This window comes from Lonchura striata, chromosome 12, assembly GCF_046129695.1.
Source record: "Lonchura striata isolate bLonStr1 chromosome 12, bLonStr1.mat, whole genome shotgun sequence".
NCBI classification, from domain to species: Eukaryota; Metazoa; Chordata; class Aves; order Passeriformes; family Estrildidae; genus Lonchura; species Lonchura striata.
In genome coordinates this window covers 6064000-6077367 of record NC_134614.1, presented here as the reverse complement: position 1 = coordinate 6077367, position 13368 = coordinate 6064000, and the positions used below count along the sequence as shown (strand labels likewise).

General features: G+C 41.5%; 1 protein-coding gene across 9 annotated transcripts in view; it reads left to right on the top strand.

Moving 5' to 3' along the window:
• ATP2B2 (ATPase plasma membrane Ca2+ transporting 2) overlaps positions 1-13368 on the top strand; it is a 396907-nt gene that overhangs the window by 52379 nt on the left and 331160 nt on the right. The gene's annotated exons all lie outside the window — the stretch shown is intronic.

Sequence of the window (13368 nt, the reverse complement as noted above, 5' to 3'; positions counted from 1 at the left end):
CTGCACGGAATTGTGGAGTGGTTTGATTTGGAAGGGACCAGAAAAGATCATCTGGTTCCAACCCCCTGCCACGGGCAGGAACACCTTCCAGCAATACATGAGGAAAAAAAAATAAAATAAAAAAAGTCTTTGCTTTCAAGAGCTGCATTTGCCAGAAAAGAACAAGGAGTTTGTTTAGTGCTTCTGGATTAGTTCTGAGGTTTTGCTTATTGTAATAACAACAGGGACACCCCTCTTTCATTCTGGTTCATAAAAGAAGGAATATTTTAGTTGGCAGTGTTTCAGCATTTCAGATACCTGGAGCTGAGTTAGTTTGAGCAGTGAGAGCTGATAAGCAGCTCTGAAGGTGTGCCAGGAAAAGATCTCCAACACCTCTCCCCCCTCTTCCTTCTGCTGCTCCAGCACAATCTCTGTGCTAGATTAAGGCCTTTCCCCACAGACTGATTATCTTTGTCCCTGGAGAGAAGCAGCCAAATCCATTAATTATTCCCATTTCCTTTGCCAGGGAAAGCAAGTTCAGTAGTCAGAAAAGCCATCTATTTTAAAATTTATTTTTAATAAATTAATCTATCTTATTATTTTAAGAGGTTATTTACTTAATGTTCTGTTTATTTCTGACTGACCTCTGCACTGTTTAGATTCTTTAATAACATTCATCACGATATGCACAACACTATTAAATGGATTTAATCCTTCCTTACCCTGCACTTGTGCTCCCAGACCTGTGTTTGACATTAATGAACATTGCTGGGATCATGCTGCCACACTGGTAGGGATTTACAGAGACAATTATTAGGTGATCAGGCAATCTTTTTACTTTTTTTTTTCCTGTTTATTTCTGAAATGTAGAGAGGAATATGGTTGGTTGCTTTGTTTTATTGTATTAAATATGGAAGAAATAAACAAAGATGCATTTTTCTTTAATGTTTTTAGAATGTCTTATGATATTTTCCTTAGAGAAACTTGTTCCTTTACTCCTGCATTTTGACATCTTGAGTCTTCCTGATCTGCCTGAGCCCTTGGAGGATGCAAGTAAAGAATGCAAAACATGATAACTTGCCATAGCTGAATCTGAGACGTGAAGCAAGATTTGTGTTTATTTCTGTCAGGAGGGAGAAATGTGGCTGTATTTGTTGTAATATGGTAATGCTGCCCTTTCACTGACCGTTGAATCAAACTTCTTTTCATGATCCAAATCAAAGCAAGCTTTGCAGTGACAGAATCTGCTGCTTTAGCTGAGAACCTTTAGCCTGCTGCCAACACTGCAGTTGAGGTGGAGGAGGTTGCAGGGCTGTGCAGTTGATGTATCTATCCAGAGCTATTTTTTCAGTAGGAAAAAATAACTTTTTTCTGATATATTTTTTCCCCTTTAACAGATATGCTTGATTTATTCTGTCATAATTAAACTTATCTTTGGGTGGACCATGTTAAGCCCAAAGATTGTACTCTGAGGCTTGACAGATGGCTGTGTGCAAGCAGTGCCTGCATACTGCAATAAGTTAGGAGGAGAAGAATTTGTATTTCTTGCATTACTTCCTGTTTTATTTACTTAATTTAATGGTGCTTTTAATGCTTAGTTCAAAATAAGACAAGAATTGGGTTTGTTCAGCCTGGAGAAGTTTTGGGGTGACTGAATTGTGGCCTTCCAGTGCCTGAAGGAGCCAACAAGAAAGACAGAGAGGGACTTCTTACAAGAGCCTGGAGTGACAAGACAAGGAGAATGGCTCCACACTGGAAGAGAACAGGTTTAGACTGGATAATGGGCAGGAATTGTTCCCTGGGAGCGTGGGGGGACCCTGGCACAGGTGCCCAGAGCAGCTGTGGCTGCCCCTGGATCCCTGGCAGTGCCCAAGGCCAGGCTGGACAGGGCTTGGAGCAGCCTGGGATAGTGCAAGGCATCCCTGCCCATGGCAGGAGGTGGAATGAGATGATTTTTAAGGTCTCTTCCAACCCAAACCATTCCATGATTCCATGATAAAATCAGTTTGACCAGCAAAAATTGCCCAATGAAATTCTCTGTTTCTTGCTCAATGTTAAGAGTTGCTCGACTCTCCCTCATGAGGCACCATCCATTTCTGTCCCTTCTCCTGTAGTAGATACTTTAAAGAGCCAGCAGCTGGTAGCCCTCCACAAAATCCAGTGAAAGCTGAATATTAACACCTAAATGGCAATATGGAGCTCCCAGAGACAAGGTCAGTGATGGCACTGCCACTTTCCAGCTCACCTGGGAGTGTTCTGGCCCAGTCCCAGAGCTGGTGGTAAAGCTGCCAAGAAGGTCTGGCTTGAGCAGAAGTACCTGTAGGACATTACCTTGGCCCTAGATGGTGTCCTGCAGCACTTCTCACTGACTTTGCACCATTGAGTTTTAGGGAGGTGAAGCTGTTGCCAAAATACCTGAGAAACAGGATGGTGTCAACCCTGCAGCAGCTGCCAAGGTGTGCTGCTGGTTTATCTCCTAACCACAGGTAGCATAGTTATAAAAATTTGCATTAATTCTGCATACTTTAAAAAAAAATATTCCAGTTATATGGTGGCTTTCACACCTTGCCATGCAAACGACAACTGGGAATTACTCAAGGCTTCTCTTATTGCCATTGCAGAGAAAAGTGTCCAGGAATTAAGGTTAATTCAGCCTCACAGTGCTGATGTTTGAGGTGGCATTGGGTGGTGTTGGAGCAGTGATGTAGCAGTGATGGCAAGAGAGGAGTGTGTGTGGTGCCCATGCTGTGTGTGTGGTGCCCATTCTGTGTGTGATGCCCATTCTGTGTGTGGTGCCCATTCTGTGTGTGATGCCCATTCTGTGTGTGTGGTGCCCATTCTGTGTGTGGTGCCCATTCTGTGTGTGATGCCCATGTTGTATGTGGTGCCCATGTTGTGTGTGTGATGCCCATTCTGTGTGTGATGCCTGTGCTGTGTGTGTGATGCCCATTCTGTGTGTGGTGCCCATTCTGTGTGTGTGACCCTCAGCAGGGACAGCCTGGCAGTGTCTCCCTGAGTTCACCCAGCCTGGCTGGGCTGAGCGGGCTCCCAGCCTGTTGCTGGCTGGCATTTAGGTGTTTTCTGAAGGTTGAGTGTGACTGAACGTTGCTTTTCTTGCTGTCCTGCCTCCCCTGAGGGCTATCCTGACGCTGTGTCCCTTTGTGGCAGTGGAGGGGACACTTGTGCTGCCTCCTGTGCTCCCTGCTCAGCTCTGCTCCCCTGCCCACACAGCCATTCATTTTAATTAACACGCAGCCACTTGCTGCCTGCTGCATGATTTGTATAAATGACTGACTTTAATTTGACCTCCTGGAGTGTGAAGGGATTTCAGCCTTCAGTTAAATGTTATAAGTTGCTGTCTCTCCTGGAGTGTGCAGGGAGTAGGGACTGATGAACCACTGCCACTGAAACACCTGTTTGAGCTCAGGCACGGAGCTGGGTGTGACAGGACTCAGCTTCTTCTCCATTACAGGGCAAAATGACAATAATGGCAGATTTATTGTGGTTATAAGGAGCTATCTGGCATGAAGGCAGCCATTTATTACACCCATTTTAATTCTAAGCCTGAACTTTTAATGTAATTTTAGCAGAATAGTCTCCTGAGGATGTGCTCTTTGGAGAGGTGGAGAGCATCGTTTTTGAATGCTTTCAGCTCCTGCTTCCATTGTGCCACCCCCACGGAGATGTTTTCCTGACTGATCCCATGGAAAGTGTCCTTAAGGGTAGGAGAGAAGGGCTGAAGTGCAGAACCAGCCCTGCAGAGGCCAGAGGAGGAATTCAGTGTGACTGGGCCATTGCTGACCATTCCTTAAGGCATTCCCCTCCTGCTGCTCTCCCTGAGTTAGGATAACCAGGAGAATTTGTTTGTTAAGGATCACAGGGTAATTCAGTGAGCCAGCTGAGCTGAACATTTCCTGGTGAAGGGGCAGAGGTCACAAGGAGCTCCAGCTCCAGGCTGGGAATCCTCGGAGTTACACACGGGCATGCTCAGGAACACGTGGAAGTGCAGAAGAGATTTGTCATTGGTGGCTGCTAAAAGCAGAAGGGCACTAAGATTGAAAGCATAATTCCCTTTCTCTAGTAAAATATTGAATAGCTCATAAAGCTTGGTAAATGGGAGCTAAAGATGCATCCCCATGTGAACAGCCAGGATCCTGCATTTAATAATGATTCTGCTGGCATGTTGAGATGGTCCTGCCTGTGGCAAAAGGAAGGCTGAAATTCCAAGCTGATTTCCATTTTAAAGGGAGAGATCGAGGGCATGGAAACCAAGCAGAGCTCTTGGGAGTTTACTCAAGGCAAAGAATTGAAAAGCTGATTCCAGAACGAGTAAGAAGGTGTGACCTTGGTCACTTAGAAACCAGCCTGGTAGAAAAATATCAGAAGGAATCCTTTTTTCCTCATAGACAAGATACTTAAAAGCCCAAACTCCCAAACCAGATATTTTATTTTCTTACTAGCTATAAAGGTTGTGATAAAATTGTTTATTTGCTTTATTTTTTTTTAATTTCCTTTCCAGGTTTGATGAGTGAGGGGGAAAAAGTGAAGTTTTTGGTAAATAATGGGTCTCGCTGCTCTGGGGACTGTACAGACATGGCAACATGTTCCCTTGTTGGGCATTAAATCCAGCCCTGTGCCATCACTCCTGATTTCTTGGTAGCCAAAACACAGAGTAAGGTCACTAACATGAAGACACTGATGGTGTTTAATTGTCTTAATTGTTATTGAATGTTCTTCCCTGATGTCCTGTGGGAAGGGAATTCTGGGGAGCTGGAAGGGAGCCTGTGGCTTCACACAGTGCCTGTGGTGCAGTGGGCAGTGCTCATTTCAGTGCTCACTGCAGTGGGTGTACATGGAGAATATTGCTGAAATAGTTCCAATCCGAAAATATTTTTCCAGTATAATTTGAGTCTTTAATTTTAAAGCAGTCAGAAATAGATGCAGTGTGTTCTTCCAAATCCCTCTGATGCTCTTTGGTTTAATCAGGTAGAACGTTTTTGGTTTTTAGGGATATTCAGTGTCCTGGGCTGCTTTGTTTTGACTTTTTTTTTTTTTTTTTTTTTTAATCTGTAACTGCTCTCTTTGAATGCTTCACATTCAATGAGACTTAAATAATGTTTAGAACAGTACAGAGGAATGTGAGTTTTGTGAACATTTGGATTTTCCTCTGGGCTTGTGCCTTGCACCTGAGATCTGATTGGCTACTTCCAGTCTGCAGAATTTGCCTTGCTGAGAATTCTTCAGTTTATTTTTCTTGACTGCTTAAGAACAAATTGCATAAATATTTTTTTAAATTAATTAAGAGCATCCAAACCAAATAGCTGCAAAACACGTTCCATCAGATAAACTTAATTTCACCAATCTTCTCTTAAAGGATTGTAAAACAGTATTTTTAAAAAATGATTTTTTTTCTGTCTGGTTTTGCCCCACATTCTTACATTGGGAGATATTTTAAAGACCTGGCATATTTCCCAGGTATTTTATTTAAAACTCGATAAAGGAGGTTTAAATTCCTTTCCACAGAATGTTTTAATTCTGTGTTACAATTCAGATGAGATTTTTTTTTGTATATGGAGGATGCTGCAACCCCCTCTTCAGCAATATGAAAGGAAGTTTTCCTCCTTTTACAGATGAAAATGCATTTTGTGTGCTGGCTTTACTTAGGCACGAAGTGTTAATTGGAGGTTCTAATTTGATGTATGTATTTCTGATAGGCATTTAGGTACTGTGGTGTGATGAATACTAAATAGGAAGCAGGGGATGATGTGAGGGATCTTGATGCTGTTCTCTGTCACATTTTCCCCCACTGTCTGTTGGAAATTATTTTTCATTCCACAGACCATCAGTGACTTGCCATTATTCCATAATTCTTGGAAGGAGCCTGGTGTTTCTGGAATGCTAGGGGAATATTCCCTTGGATTTGACAGAATGAGCAGTGACAGGGTTACAGGTGTTGCTGGTGATTTTCCTTCTGTGAACAATGGGGAATGATGCCTCTGACTAGAGAGGGTCTGACAAGCAAATAATTGTATCTTTACTCATATTTCCAATTACACTGGAAAACAGAGCCTTTTTACCCAGACTGTGCTTTAGGGATCCATTTCTTTAATGTGTGTTAGTTCAATAATTCTGTAAAATTCAGCTTGTGATGTGAGAGTTTCCCACCATTTTAGTGGGATTGAAATGGGGATGGTTCTGAAGAAAATATGTCTGGAATTCCGTGTGGTTCATCAAAATCAGCTATTTTGGGAGGTGTTTTTCCTGGGCTTCTGAAAAATCTCCCATGATTTTATGAACTTTAATGCTTGGCACTGTATTTTGCTGGGATTTCCATAGTACTCTCTTACCTTTTGTGCATTACAAGTTCTCGTAAGAAATGGTGAGTAAAATGCCTGTAATCTTCCTTACCCTTCCCAAATGTGTGTTTAGTACTTAATCCATGTGGGATTTCATACCCTCAACTCAAGCACTGGTATCATTTTCTGTGGATGTTGTAGCTGGTCTTACCCCCACACTCAAGAGACAACAGGAAACTTCTGTACTTTGAGTTCTGCTGGGCTCAATTATTTTCAAGTACTAAATTAATATAAAGGCATCTCGTGCTTCTTCTCCCTCTTGCTTTTGCCAGAACCCATTTCCCATCACAAGCTCAAGTCACTGCATGCTGGGACAAACAGACTGTGGGCTTTGGAAATGATTGGAATTAGGTGGTGTTCAGCTGAAATATTTCAGGGTAAAAGGCCAGAAATATTTTATCTGGAAAATCATGAATGTAGAATTTTTTGCCAGCTTTCTTGCAAGGATTAGGGTTACAAGATTTAAATTGTGGTAACCATTTCTGCCTACATTATCAATGAAATAGTGCTTTGCCTTCCTTCATTATCAATGAAATTAGAGGTGCTTTGCTACATTTGGTTTTCTTTCCTTCATTATCAATGAAATTAGAGGTGCTTTGCTACATTTGGTTCAGATGCTTTTCTGTTTCACAGCCTGTCATTTCAAATTGTCAAATATTTACTTGCCTCGTGCTTGACTGTAGTGGCAGGCTCTGTGTGTAATTTGTGTTTGTGTAGGTTTGCACCTGATGCTTTGATGCTGTCAGGATGTGTGTAATGTGATCCCTGGCTTCCCCTGCTCTTCCTCACCCTTTAACTGCTCATCATCTGCTGTCACTCACTTGGCTTCGCTGGCAGCTGCAGGAGCACTGGGAATTAATCCCAAATACTGTGGGATGTCTGTGCTCTCTGTATGCTCCACCTGAAGAAAGCTGTAATCCAGCCTGAGCTTGGCCAGTTCAAGGGGAAAAAACTGATTCACTTTGTAAGAAAAGAAGAATTTTTAGCTTTTACTTCATCAGATTTTACGATTCTCTTTGCTAACAATATCCAATTTTATCTTTGAGTTTTGCCACATTATGGTGAAGTGAAATGTGCTCTGTGATGTCAGTTTGCATTGACTGGAGTGAGTTTAAACATCTGAGCTATTAAATGAACAACTTAGACTGCCTAGCTTGGCTTCTCCTGGACATCTCTGGCTGGATTTTTGGGAGCAGGGCTTGGCTTTCAAGTGCTTATATATGACAAAATTAGATTTTGAGTGTTTCCTGGTTTTGTTGTTGTTGTTGTTGTTGTTGTTGTTGTTGGTTTTTTTGGTTTTTTTTTGTGTGGTTTTTTTTTTTTGTTTGTTTGTTTTTTTTTGGTTTTTTTTAAGTTTGTAGCTTCAAATCTCTCCCTGATGCTCAGCTATTAAATGACTGAGGGTGTAAATATTGGGATGCCTGTCCTTGGGCACCACATCCCTTGTTCAGGCACTAAAAGGGGAGCCCATTTTTCTCAAGTTTTCTGTATTAGATTTCATTGATCTCTTTATTTGCAAAAAATGGGGAAATTGTGTCTTGCAATGACTGTGTATTTCTATTTGAACAGCAATAGAACATGGATGGGGTCTATGTCTTCTGACCTGAGTCCTAAACAAATATAATGATTCACAGTTTGGCACAGCACTGGCTCTCTTTGGGGACAATTCTATACCTGCAAGTTTATTACTTTTTGTTGTCAATTTTAAATCACTTGCAATCATCATAATCAGATTTATTAATTAGTTTTGGGGGAACTGAGGGTGCCCTCTGACTGCATTTTCTGTGTCTGTGTTTATTTCAATACAACTCTGAAATGCTGGAAGTGTTTTGAGTGTGTCAGGGTTAAACTCCAGTGAAGTTCCCCATGCCAGGGGGTGTTTGCAGGTCCTGAGCCCACCTGGCCGGGCTGTGGCTTATAGCATCAGGTCAGGATCCCTCACTGGATCCCTCCCCACCTCTCTCCTTGCTCTTTTTTAATTCTGCTCCAGCTCAGATTTGGTAAGAGCAGTGTTTTCAGTGTTTTTCTATTCATTACATGACATGAAAAGAAACAGTAGAATCACAGTCCTCCAGATCTTCACCAAAGACAAACGTGAGGCTTCACTGTCAGACTGAATGTTCTCAATTATTTTCTTCATTGATTTTGATCTTCTTCATTGATTTTGTCCTGTGCTTTCATGTATTGAACCACTTTGTCTCATGTGCTTCCTCATTTCCAGGGGATTTCAGTTCAAAGGGGATGTCCATTTGTTGAGGCTCCCGTTGAAACCACAAGATCTATTTTCTGTTTGCTTTGTGTTTTCCTTTTGCAGTTTAACTCAGGATGCAGGATTTATAAACTCCTGTAAGTTATAAACTCCACACCAAACAGATAACCACACACACAGAACCTTGCAGACAACCTGGCAGTGTCGTGGCTGCTCAACCCTCAAGGTCAGGAGGAAGAATTTCTGTCCGCACCAAGATGTGGTTATTGAGTAATCAGGGGTGGGAGGATGGCACAGTCTGGATTTGTATTTCCAGCCCTTGCAGCTGCATTCACTGTGAGGTTCCAACCCAGTGAAGTTCAAAAAGAAACAGCATTAGCATAGCCCCTGCTGGGGAGCTGTAGGGGAAGATCATAAAGTATTATAGTTTGTAGTCAATCATGTATTTGATGGTTTTTATCCTGAAAATCTGTTTAGAGGCATTTCTCTTTTCTTCTCTTGTTTCTGACAGTCTGGAAGAGAGAGTCCTAAAATATTTTATGTGCTTCTGGGGATTTCATGCAGCTGGAAATAAAGATGGATGGAAAGGAGCAAAGCCGTGAGAAGCACAATTTCATTGTGCCTGCCCCATGTCCTTAGGCACGCTGAGCTGATCCCTCTCCCTGGGTTTGTCTGTGGTGACAATGGCTTGGGTTTCTATTTTCAGCCTTTGTAGTGTCACAGTGTGGAACTGTGGCTTTTCCCACTGGGTTTTCACTTCTGACCCTGGATAAATCCATTGCTAGCACAGGGCACCCCTGTGTCACCTGTGCAGAAGGGACCAGGGGCACGGGAGCTCCTGAGCTCAGCACCAGCTGCTACAACACCTGCACGTCACTGACTGCTCTGGATTTGCACAAATCTCTTCATCAGGCAGAAACCAAGGACTCCTGAGGGGTTCCACAGCAGCATCCTTACCAATACATGGCATTTTAAAACTTCATAGTCCAGAATATGAAGCTTAAGCAAATGGATTTTCCTCTGTGAGACTCCTGCCAGTTTTTGGTTAAAACCAGCTCCTGTATCCACCCAGAAGGGACCAGAAAAGGCACATAGAACATGAATTAATCAATGGATTATTCCTTTATGTACTCTAGATAAATACTCTCTTTTAAAACCATTTTACATTGGGAGGAATTTAATGTAATTCGTATTATATAAATTATAATCTAACTTGCTAATAAATAATGACTTTCTTTCTCCATAGAAATCCAGCTGCACTGACTAAAGTGCTCTAAGAGATTTATAATGCTTTTGAAAAGAGATTTTCTTGTCTGACTAAATGCTAAATGTTAGTCTGATTCCAAGTTTGAAGTTGTCCTCTTAAAATGTCTGCTGAGGTTGGACATCACTTTTTGCTGTGCAGAGCATGCATTATTAGTGCACAGAAGTTGGAATGAATTCTGGAACAAATGAAAAAAAAAGCTGGCAAGGTGGGGTTTTAAAAACTATTATTATTTTTTAAATTGCACATTTAAAAGACCCTGTTTTTATAGTGATATGGTGTATTCAGTGTAGATAAACTGAAGATAGTTACTGTAGCTCAGTTTCAATCCTTAGCAAAGAAGCCAGCAGAAAATAGCTGAGTGGATAGTCTAACCATCTAAAGATAGGGTGCCAACTTGACATAAAGAATAAATACCATTTATTTTAATAAATTTCCCAAAACTGGATGTACCCTGGTATTTTAAATGTTAATCAGCATGGAAGAGGTACTTGGGCATTGGGACTGAGCTCCAATCCTTTGGAACCAAATTAATGTTGTAGTGGAGGATGAGGCCTGAGAGAGGAGCTGGCAGTGCACTGCCCCTGATAGAGCAGTTTGCCTTAGATTGACCAAAAAATTAAAAATAATGGTTTGAATTGTCTGGTTTTTGTGCTAACAGATGAATTTCCAGCTCCATGCACAGGAACAGTTCTGCTGGTTCTGGTTTTGCTGAGAATGACACTTCAGCCTTCCTCACACTGGGGAGCATCTGGGACACTTAAGATTAAGTTAAATTGTCAGGATTTAAAGCAATTCTGTAGTATTTAGGAAATGATTTGTAACTGAAGTACAAGTGAAAGAGGGCTCCAGGCTGTAAATTCAGAAGTCAGATGCAAAAGGCAGGCAGGAAACAGACAGCTCTGATTTTTGTCTGTGATAAGAAATTGTCTGAAGTGCCAAACATTGCTTAAATAGCTGCAGCTCCATCCCACTGCTGGGAAAGTTCAGAGTGTGGATCTGGAGCTCCCTGAGAGCTCCACTTAGAGATGCTTTTCTAAATGAATTAGCAGTGTTGCAATGGTGCTCTTGCCTGGAATTTCTGTCTGCTGGGCAGTTTGTCTGAGCAATGAATAAGTTCTATTTTATTAAAAAGTCTGTAAATACCATCTGCATTATTTTAAGGTTTTGTCTGTGTTTTTGTATATTTTTTTTTTCAACAGAGTAGTGATATGAGCAGGTGAGAACAGATTATGAATTGTTCTGACCCATCACTCTGAATAATTACAAACCTTCCTGAACTTTGACAGTATTATCTTTATTAATAATTTCAATACATAGATCCTTGAGTTTTCAGTTTGTAAGAATTTCAGGAAAAATTAATTCTGTGTTGCTGTTGGCCATGAATAACTTGTGTTAATAATGAAATTTCTGTCTTGGCTTTATAAATTCAAGATATTTTTAGAAATACCTGAGTAAGGGTGTTCTTTGCACACAGGCTGCTGGTGGCCATTTGCCTTAGCACCTGATGGGAGATTACTGTAAGATCCTTAAGAAAATAAATCAGATATTTCTAGAAACTCTGTGTGTATTAGCTTGTCAAAAGGGGAAACTGAAATCTCATTCAGTCAACGTAGTGTAAATAGCTGCAGACAATGTTTGCCAAAAGGCAAAATCAACATATTAGAGGCACTTAACTGACAGTGTGTTGTTCTGACTTATAGTGATTTGCTTCAAAATTAGGTTCAACAGTTTTGGCTCCCTACAAGCTGTTAATTAACTTGAGAAAACTGTGCTCCAATTAAAAAGGCTGGAGAGGGTAATTGGGATTTTTTCCATGGGCACTGTCTGGTCAAACCAGAGTGATTGGTAACTTTAGGCCCACGGAGAGGGAGGGGTCTCATTCTGCAAGTGAGTGTAAGAAAAGAGCAGATGATTTGGACAAAGCTGAAGCATGGACTATCTATTTCCTTAACCAATTCAGAAAAAATTATCTAGAATCAGATGCTTTATGCAATTTCAAAATAGTACAGGATGCTAGAAAATGTTTAGGTGATTTAGATGAATTCCACTTGGTCAGGCACAGTGAGAACACGTTCTGTGCTATTTAAGGAATTCTTTAAAGTAATGTATGATTTGCTGCCATTTGACACAGAGAATTTGTTAGGAGGAAGCATTCCCAGAGAGCTGGGTGCTGTGGGTGCGTGGGAAGCAATATTACTTTGCTTTGTAGGATGATAAAGAGTGTCTAACTGGATATTGGGAAAGATTCAAAATAGATTTTTAAAAAGTGAGTTTGACAGGACGTAGAGGACAGATTTCATCAGAGGATGGTCAGGTTGTACTGAGAATCCTGTATGGCTCTGAAAGGGATACCAAAAGAGGGGAAACACACAAATGTCATTTCAGGAGGGCATTTTGCATGGTCTGTTAGGACATTTTCAGAAGAAAAATATGATACAGGTGAAATGACTGCAAAAGAATTAAGCCAGTTTTGAAGAATATTTAGAATTCTCAGTTATTCATTCCCTCACTGGAATGGGTCACTCAAGAATATCTTCAGGGCCTGATCCTTATATGTAATTTTTTGATTAACAGGTTGGCACTAGAATAGAAAACCATGTGCAAAGTTTAGTGCTTTCAGGATAAATGCATTTCATAAGCATTTTGCAAGGCAGTATTGGAATTAAAACTGATATTTGCAAAAAGGTGTGGAATTAATAGAAACCATTGAAGAACAAAGAAAAAGGGAAATGTATTATTTGCTCTTACAAATGAGAACCTAAAATAAGAGTTAATTTAGTAGGTGGGAAGAAATTTGGGTTAGAGTAGGTGTACAATTGTAGCAGACTTCAAACATGGCAGGTTTGTGTTTTACAGATTTTTTAATCTGGGATGTTTGGGGTTACCTTTGTAATGTGCACCAGCTCTGAGCTCAGAGCTCATGGAAGCCCACTTAGCCTCTCATCTGAGCACTTAAAAAAATGTCAAAGGGAAGTTAAAGCAAAGGAGAAATTGTGGTGGGTAGGATGGATAAGGGAAAAATAAAATATTTTGACAAAGTGCTCTGTGAGGAAGAAAACCCTGAGAGAACTGGAAAACCATCACCTGGGAATGTGATTCTTTAAAGAAAGGATTCTGAAAAGAGGATGGGGAATCAGTTGTTCCCTGTGCTCCCAGAAGCAGAGCAGGAAAAGTCATCACCAGTAAAGTTTGTAAGGGAGATTTCAGTGGGGGCAGAGGCGAGAGTGGAGCTGCACTTGGAGGTCTGGGCTGGGCAGAGCTGGGACTGGGACCAGGGCACAGCTCCAGGCAGCTCCAAACTCTGGGGAAGGACTCAGGGTCCTCCCAGCCTGGCTTTTCCAGGTGAGCAAACCTCACCTGGCACATCCTGCATGGCCCCTTTAGCTGCCATCATTTTGGGGAGGGCTCTGAGGGAAGGGAAGGGAATGTTCCCTGAGGAGGGGAGCCGTGTTCCTTCCTGTGGAGGCTCTGCACGGGCAAAATGGGAAACCCTCAGGCATGCTCTGGATTTTACCCAGATCTAGAATGTTCCTTGCCGATTTGAGAAGTGCCGTTGC